The sequence below is a fragment of the Elephantulus edwardii genome, unplaced genomic scaffold, assembly GCF_000299155.1.
Source record: "Elephantulus edwardii isolate Elephantulus edwardi_28Jun2011 unplaced genomic scaffold, EleEdw1.0 scaffold00086, whole genome shotgun sequence".
NCBI classification, from domain to species: Eukaryota; Metazoa; Chordata; class Mammalia; order Macroscelidea; family Macroscelididae; genus Elephantulus; species Elephantulus edwardii.
The window spans coordinates 4,361,574-4,370,994 of record NW_006399836.1 but is presented as its reverse complement, the minus strand read 5'-3'; positions in this window follow the sequence as shown (position 1 = coordinate 4,370,994).

Here is a 9,421-nt window from a genome sequence, read left to right as displayed (position 1 = left end):
AAAAAAAAAAAAAAGGAAAGGATCCAAGAGCAGCTATTATAGTAGGACTAAAAAGTATAATTCTATACATCTGTCATAGAGTAACATCACAGAATCTACTTAACTGAGGTTTATAGGGGACGGTGGGAGTCCAGACCAGGAAAATGCCCACAGGTGAAAAGGGCCACTTTACTGGACCAAAGGAAGGGGTCACATTAAGTCACATCACATTCTAACATTGTTAGAGCAGGAAGTAAAGGCTACACAATTCATAATTGGTTGAAAGATGACTAGTGAGTTAAAAGTAAAATATCTAAAAATGAGACTGTGGCAGTGATTGGTCTGTTACACAAAGTGGAATCATATGATTGGTCCAAGGTGCCTGCTGGTCCCAGGACAGGGAAAAGGGCTACTTTTTCTGTATTAATAAAACGGCTTCCTGGGTCATGTTTTTGGAGGCCCAGTGTGATAATGGAGACAATATTGTATTTCAATACTCTTTACATCTTGCCTCTGTTTGTAATGACCAGTATCTCTGGGAATAAGTTAGATATAATGCACAGAGAAAAGGTTTGGGGTCTAAGACCAGGTCAGCCATCAAGGCTAAAAGAATCAACATTTGGAAAGGCAGCTTCCAAAAGACCCAACCTGTATCCCAGCCTCATGACAGGACTTTAAAACAGAGCTAACGCTCCATGTACTGTCCTGTTCACACACAACCAAAGAGCCTCTGATTACAGATTCTCTTCCAAACCTCAGTTTATGCACACACCCTTCAACACAGACAAAAGAAGAAATACACAAAAATAGCAACAGCGGTGTCTGGAAGTGGTACAACTTTCAGGGGTTCCCCCCATCTCATTTACTTACTCCCTGAGTCTTCACCAATAAATCTTTTGTAACACTGTTGATTGTTACATTGTTTTTGTAACACTGATGTTGCGTGCTGTCAGTTGAATGTGACTCACAGCGATCCTGTGAACAGCTCTGAATACTGCCCTATCCTGAGCCAATCTCACTGTCTCCAACACACCGACCCCCATCCCCCCACTTTCTGTATCCATCTCATTCATGGTCTTCCTCTCCTACTCTGTCCTTCCACCTTTCCAAGAACGATGTCCTTCTCCAAGGACATTCACTTTTAAGTCACATCACAATTGGGAGCAATTTAGGCCAACTTAGCTTGGTACTAAGAGTATGAAATAGAAAACCTTTCAAAATGCAGACTCCTGAAAATAAATGGATTGGTTCTAGAATGTCACATTACAGATAGGTAAGACAGCATCAGACGGAAGTGTAATAAGGTCCCTGGCAGCTGCACACATCTGGGTGTGATTCGCCACCATCCTTACCCAAATGTCCAAGCCCACTGCCCTTGAAGCGATTCCAGCTCTTGGCAACCCCACGTATTCCAGGGAAGAACGGCTCCACTGGACTTTCTTGGCTGTAATCTTTATGGATGCAGATCACAAGCCCTTTCTCCTCTTCTGTCCCTGGGGGAGTTCAAGCCACCAATCTTTAAGTTTGTAGTTGATTTCAAGTGGTTTGTACCACCCAGAGACCTGCTCTCTCCGCTTTAATCCATCATCCTGTGGATGTCACAGAGACCACAACAGTATAGACTTGTACTTGTTGTGAGGTGCCGCTGGGTCGGCTCAGCCTCATAGCAGCACTGGGTAGCAGAGCACAAAGCCTCGACTGATCCTGTGTCTTCCTCACAATCTCTGCTAGGCTTAAGCCCACTGCTGTACGCACGGCGTCAATCCATCTCATCGAGCGTTTTCCTCTCCTTTGCGGACCCTCTATTAACCGAGCATGACATCCTTCCCGGGAACTGGTCCCTCCGGAGAGCAAGACCACAGTATGTGCGAGGGAGTCTCACCGTCTTTGCCTCAAAAGAACGCTCTGACTGCATTTCTCCCAGCACGGATTTGTTTGTTCTCTTGGCAGTCCAAAAAGTACTTTTTGACACAGTACATCCAATATTCTTCTCCAACACCACAATTCAAAGGTGTCACTACAATTCCAATCTGAGACTGTTAATCACAATCCCAGGTGAGCCTGGAAAACTCATCTTCCTTTTTTCTCAAGAGTTACACAAGAGGTGAGAAGATGGGGTTTTTAAAATTTTTATTTTAAATTTATTTCAGTGAAAGTTTACAGAGACTTTGGATTTCCATTCATTCATTGATGCACTTTTCTCCCTGCCCACCCCTCCCCCTAAATTCACTTTTCTTTTTGAAAAGTAAAAGAAAAAATTTTTTCATTGTTATTCAATCCCTTCCCTCAAGTCCACTCCACTATGCTACCTTCGTCCTGGACTCCTGTCATAACAATATCATATATCCTTTTTTTCATATATCCATTTCAAACAGTTCTTTTCCTCATCTGTTTCAATGCAGTACACATTATTTATTCCCATCTTTTTCAGTCTTCCCTCAACCCTCAACTGTTTACAATAGTAGCACTATGTAATATTTATCCTTTTGTGACTGAGATATTTCACTCAGCATAATGTCCTCCAGGGCCACCCATTTTGTATAATGTTTCATAAGTTCCTTGTTTTTCAATGCAGTATAGTGTTCCATTGTGTGAATATACCACAGCTTCTCTATCCATTTGTTTGTTGATGGGCACTTGGGTTGTTTCCAACTCTTTACTATTGTGAACAAAGCAGCAATAAACATGAGTGTGCATATATCTACTTGGGTGGCGGTTATGGTTTCTTTAGGGTATATTCACAGAAGTGGAATTGTTGGGTCAAATGGTATTTCTATTTGCAACTTTTTGAGAAAGAGTCATACAGCCTTCCATAGTGGTTGCATCATTTTACACTCCCACCCACAGTGAATAAGGGTTCCAGTTTCTCCGTAACCTCGCCAGTATTTGTTGCTTGCTGTTCTGTTAGAGTTTGCTATTCTGACTGGGGTGAGATGATATCTCATAGTTGTTTTGATCTGCATCTCTCTTAGAGCTAGGGATTTTGAACATTTCTTCATGTATTTGCCATCTGAATGTCTTCTTTGGTGAAGTGTCTGTTCATATCCTGTGCCCATTTTGCAAATGGCCTGTTTATCTTGTGGTGGAGCCTGACATTTCCGAGTGGGGGTCAGGTGAGAGGGCACACTTGTGTTGTCTGATCCCTGTGCAAACTTGAACCCACCCAGGAGGGCTCAGAACATGGCCTGGCATCCGCAGCTGGAAGCACACAGCTCGGAAATGATGGGGCAGTTCTGCTCTACACACACAGGGATGGACTGGACAGCAACCAGCAACACCAACCAGGATGTATTCATGTCACTGAGGAAGGAGGGAGACGGGAGGCCACACTATCTGGAAGGAAAGCTGGGAAACAGGTTTTTCTTAGCTGGGGCACTGTCACAGTCCAGCCACACAGGGATTCTGTTCTTAATGAAAGACAAGGTGATGGGTATTAGCACGTGACTGATGGCATAGTCTGTAGCAACTCACAGTCTGCTAACTCAGAGGCTGTGACTCCAGTGGTTCTAATCCACCCGTGTGGCTCTCTGGCAGAAAGAAGGGGAGCCTCCTCCCATCATGATTTCTAGCCTCGTGAACCTGAAGCAGAGTCCCTGATGACAGAAGCAAGAACATCTTATACCTGATAGTGATTTCATCAAAGCAGAGCTGAGAACCTGGGAAATATGAAGCATCTAAATAGCCAAACAAGATATGAGAAGTGTTGCGCTTATTCATGCGAGATGCCCTCTTGTTTATTTAGCTTTATTGTACAAGAATTCCAAATACTGTGGTTCTTTGGCGGCCTGGTCATCAGCAAATTAAGAGCTGCATCGTAAAACAGAACGTCCTCAGAGGGAGGCACGGTAAAGTCACAAACTGCCAGTTATCAGCTGGGACAGAACAATCTGTCTTAGAAAAAAAATTAAATAAATAGAGAGATAAATGCAGACAGTATGACACTGATGAGGGGGCAAACTCTCCCAAAATAATCTTCCAAAGACAACATCACATTCTCAGTCAGGACTGTCACGTCACAACGATGTCTCTGGTCCACAGCAAAAGCTGACTGCGGTTTATTCTATGATGTTTTAAGTGGGAAGGGATGTTTACTATGCTAGGGATATTTCTGCACAAAATGATTAACAGAAAACAAAACAATCAAGGTACATACATCAGGGGAGCAAAAGATGCTAGAAAAACAGTGGGCGAGGAAACTACCTGCTCGTTCCTGAGAATGTTTATAAGAGCTGAGTGCAGAGCAAGGGCCCAGTCCCGTTACCCAGCTGCTGGCAAGCCTCTGTGCAAGCTTTAAAGATACTAAATACACTAAAGAGCAAACGTAGTGGTGACAGACTGGACGCTCACTCTCAATTCAGCGCATTAGAGGTCTTAGTCAGGACATCTACTTGGGCAATGCAAAGAATGAAAAGGAAACAAGGAAGTGAGACCAACTTGCAGATGATATGATCTTCCCTACACACAGAAAACAGTGACGAGGACCTAGCGATCTAGGGATGGAGGTGGCGCTGGTGATGGTTTTGTACCGTCGGGTTGGAACTGACCCATTGCTCACCCTCCAGGGGGTTTTCAGAGGCAGTAAATTGCATGCTTTTTTTCCCCCCATGCTTTTACCACACACACCTGTATTCAAACCACATGCCCTCAGGATTATAGTGCAGCTTCTTATTGCTAGGCCACCAGAGCTCCTACTGACGGATGTAGGTCAATAAATAGAAAAAGCCCACTTAGCACACCAGCTATGTGATAGACTCCTGCCCGGGTATGATGTTCCCAAAACTACCAAAGGAGTAAGTCCACCGGAGGCCTTTGTGTTAGGGACGTCCTCACCAAAGCTTCAAACACACACAATTGATGGGCACATGGCCATCAACACATTGCCTTTAAAAAAAAAAAAACCCAACGAAAAATATATTACATACCACATCAACAATTCCTACACACAAAATTGAGTGACCGTGGGTACATACTTCAAGTTGTGCCACTTTTTAAATTTTTTATTATTATTATTTTCTGTGTGTATTGTCAAATTGGATTTGACTGGTATGGGAGATTGTTTCTCCTTTTCCAGCAGAGCATCTGGTGGATTTGAACCACGCACCTCTGGGATTGTAGCACAGCTTCTTGCCACCAGGCCACCAGAGCTTGCCAAGTTGTGCCACTTTTATAAAACTATTTCACCATCATCAACACAGATTCACTGTCTATTCCAAGGTTCTCATCTAAGTATTACATCTCTGTTGTCAGCTTAACTCACGAGGTATAATTCTTAAAAGGAAGATAACACTTCATGCAGGCATTTTTGTTCAAAAATAGCTAGGTTCAAAGGTCAAAGATTTTCTCAAGTTAATAGTCTTGGAGAAGTCATTTGTCCTCAGTGGTTCTGGAAAGTCTAGATCCTATGAGAATTTAAAATTCTTCCTCATGGTTTTTTGTTTTTAACTAAGACCATTCTCTAGAATTCTTGATCTAAATCTTTTAGTAATGGTAACTAAGCGTTGTCCAGTCTGGTCTCCTGGCAAAGGAGGCAGGAGTTTGTGGGAGGGATGGAATACATACTCTTTCCCCCAAGCAGCACCTGAAACACGGCCTCGGGCAACATTCCTAGGAAATACATCTACCACGGACTAAAAGGAATCTTTCCCCCTATTGTCTATTATAATAAAAAGATTCTGTTTCTATAATCTTTTTCTTTTCTGCTGTCTGGAAATGGCATTTACCTTTTATCACTATAATTTAAAAAATCATTTGAGCTTGTTTGCTGTGGCTTATTCAACAGTCAAACTCACCACGTGGCTGTGCGCTGTGTCCAAATCGGAGTCCTTTGCTGTGTGTGTGATGCTTCTCAAGCTCATGCTTGAGAAAAAGCAGCTCTTTCTTCTGGGAAAGGGGCGCTGGTGGCACAGGGACCAAAATGCAGGCAGTTCGAGCTCCGCAGAAAAAGCATGCCGTGGGCTGCTTCCATAAAGACCACGGCTTCGCCAGGTCCTGAGGATAGGTTCTCTCCCCCTCTGGGATCCTCGTGAATTGGAATCAACTCGCCAGCAGTGGATTTAGGTTTTCTTCTAGGAAGAAAAAAAGGTGCTATAGAAAATGATGGGTATTGGATCACAGTGTGAGTCCCATCCAGTCCTACGGCTGTGCAGCTGCGAACTAGTCACTTAACCACTCTGAACCCGTTTCCGCAGCTCTGGAGCAGAGAGCTCTCTGGCCCAATCCATCTCGGGGCTGAAATGAGTTCTAATTAAGAGAGTAGATGCCAAATTGCATGACAAGCAGGAAGGCAATATAGCCAGTGGAAGCAGTTGCTGCTGAGGCTTCTCTGATCACAAATGTCCTCAATAAACATTCATGAATAAATTAGCATCTCAGATGCTCCTATAATTCAGATGAACGAGAACCCCATGTGGTGGTCCTCTACATCCGAGAGGCACCAGTACTTCAAAACTGTGTTGCAAATGATGTGAAAAGATTTACCTATTTATATCAGAATTATTTATTCAGTAAGGCCTTGCTGCATTTTTAATCCTTAGTTGTCAAAACGCCTTTGACTTCTCCCTCCTGTTCTGACTCCTGGTCATTTGCTGCCTGTTGGCACCTTCACGGGATAAACAGAAAAGTCCCTTGGATGTGGGTGGGTCCATTCTTCATATTTTCTCTGAATCAGAGTCAATAAAGGCCGAGAGAGGGAGATGGCCTGCCCTGAAATAGGACCTCTGTATCCTCAGCTTCAGTTCCTACTGATCCTTTCTCCTCTGACCAACAGAAGGATTATTATAAATTAGAGGCAACAGAGTAAAAGTTTAGGTGTACAATTGGGGAAAAGAAAAATAATACATTTAAATCAAGTACAACTGTCTCCATTCTTTGCTTTCACAGAGAAAAGTGCTTCAAAGCAAGGCTCCACCAAGCCAGGCCACAGCTGCGATTCAGAGCGCTCACCACCGAGAACACTTTAAGCTTTCTCTGGCTTAATCGGGAATATGTTTCACGAGGTAGTTGTGACAGCACTGAGTTATGACAATGATATAGGAGACAGGCTGCAACTGCCCTCTGGTGGCTTCTAAGATTTCTTGCTACCTAGACTTGCAAATTCAACAAACAAGCAAAACGCACCCATTTTCTATTCTAGAGGGGTATATTTAGAAATTAAAAAGTCAATAAAGGCAGACTATGAGTCTTGATTTCTACACTCATAACAATCCTAAGGTTTTTCCACAGAAGCACTCATCCAACATAACACCACAGTGAATGTTCAATAATAATATGGGGTTCTGGCCTCTAGAAGGAGCAAGGCACAGGTGCCATGATGGATGCGGACCTGAACAAAGGCAGAAGCAGAAAAACTGTAAAGTTCAGAGGCTTAGGTGACTTTGTGGGAAGATTAAGAAAGATATGATGCATTTAGAATAGTAACCTGCACATAGTAATTGCTCAATAAATTAACTATTTTCATTATGATCATGTTATTAAATTAGTAGACAAATGCCAAACTATAGTAAAAATACAGTTATTGTTGTTGTCAGGTGCCGTCAAGTACAACTCATCGTGATCATATGAGCAACAGATGTGAACCCTCCTCTATCTTGTGCCTTCCTCAGCACCTCTGACACCCATGGGCCCACTGCTGCAGTCACTGTGCAAATCCACCTAATTGAGGGTCTTCCTCTCCTTCACAGTCCCTCCACCTTTCCAAGCATGATGTCCCTTTCCAAGGAATAACCTCTCCTAGCAACACGCCCAAAGTTTGAGACGAAGCTTCACCATTCTTGACTCTAAGAAGCACTCTTGGCTATATTCTTCCTGAGACAAGTCCGTTTGTTGTTTTGGCAGTCCATGGGCTATTCAGTGCTTTTCTCCAACACCATAACTAGATCTCTTTGATTCTTCTGTCATTTTATTCACTGCTCTCAGATGCATAGCAAGTGACTGAAAAGACCATGGTCTGTAACAGGTGCACCTTAGTCTTCAAAGTGGCATCGTTACTCTTCAGTAACCTGGAGAGGTTCCTGACTGTGGACTGTTGTTAGGTGCCATCAGGTCTACTACAACACACAGCCACACTCTATGAACAATGGACCTTTTGTGCCAAAAGAACAAATCTGTCTTGAAGGAAACACAACCAGAGTGCTCCTTAGAGGCTAGAAGGATGAAACACCATCTCACTTACTTTGCAGAAAGACATCATGCTGGAAAAGGTAGAGTCAGAAAAAGAGGGGAAGACTCTCAATGAGGGAGACCCACACAGTGACCGCAAAATGGGCTTGAGCAGGATGGGGAGAGGTTCAGATGTGTTGTTCATAGGGAGCTTTGATGACTCAGTGTTAAGGAGTTGCTCTACCAACCCACAGGCAGGCGGTTCGAATCCATCAGTTGCTCTGCTGGAGAAAGATGGGAAGTCTCCTCCTGTGTGATTTACAGCCTCTAGAAACCCGCTGGAGGGTCAGCTAGCTATGAGTTGGCTCTGACTCGAGGGTACACAACAATGACGATCATAATAAGCATATTCTTTGACACAGTAATTACAAGGGTTGGGCAAAGGCCTTGCAAGAAAAGTCAGTCTCTTTCTCTTGGGGTCCCTTGTCCCTTATGCTCTATCTCCCACAGGTCAAGCAAGCCTGGGACTCTGCATTCTGAACACTCAGCAGACACACGGGGGTCCCGGCCCACGTTCGTTTTTTATTTTTAATTTATTTTATTAATTTTAATGGACATTTACAGAGCTTACCCTCCCTCTCCCCCCCCACTCCCGCCCCCGCAGTTCGCTCCTCCCTTTGAAAAGCAAAAGATAAACTTCTTTGTTGGTATACAATGGCCTTGACCCTGCCCCTGCCCCACCTCCCACCCCCAATGCACTTCACTATGCAACCTTAATTCTGGATTCCTGTGATAATCACAATATGCTATTATATATCAACTTTTAAACTGTTCTCTCCCTCATCTGTTTCAATTCGGTATACATAATCTATCCAGTTTTTCTCAGTCTTACATCAACCCTGATGCCAGTCACTTTCTACACTTTTTACTGCACTATGCAGTATTTGTCTTTTTGTGACTGAGATATTTTACTCGGCATAATGTCCTCCAGGGTCACCCGTTTTGAATAACATTGCATGAGTTCCTTGTTTTTCAGTGCAGCGTAGTATTCCATTGGCCCACGTCCGTTGCAGGACTTGTCCAGCAGCGAGCATTTGCTGAGCATGTTTCTGTGTGCCTTCCATGCACTGTCCCATCGTCCGCTGGAACAGCCCTGTGCGTGGCTGCTTCGACCTTACCACTGCTTTATACATGACATAACCAAGGCTCCAGGAGGGTCAGGAACTTGTCTTGAGTATTGTACAAGACTCCGTCAAGTCCACGATATTTCCTGCTACAGTGTCTTTTTTTAAAAAAAAAAATTTAGCTTTTTTTTTAATTTTAATAATCTTAATGAACATTTACA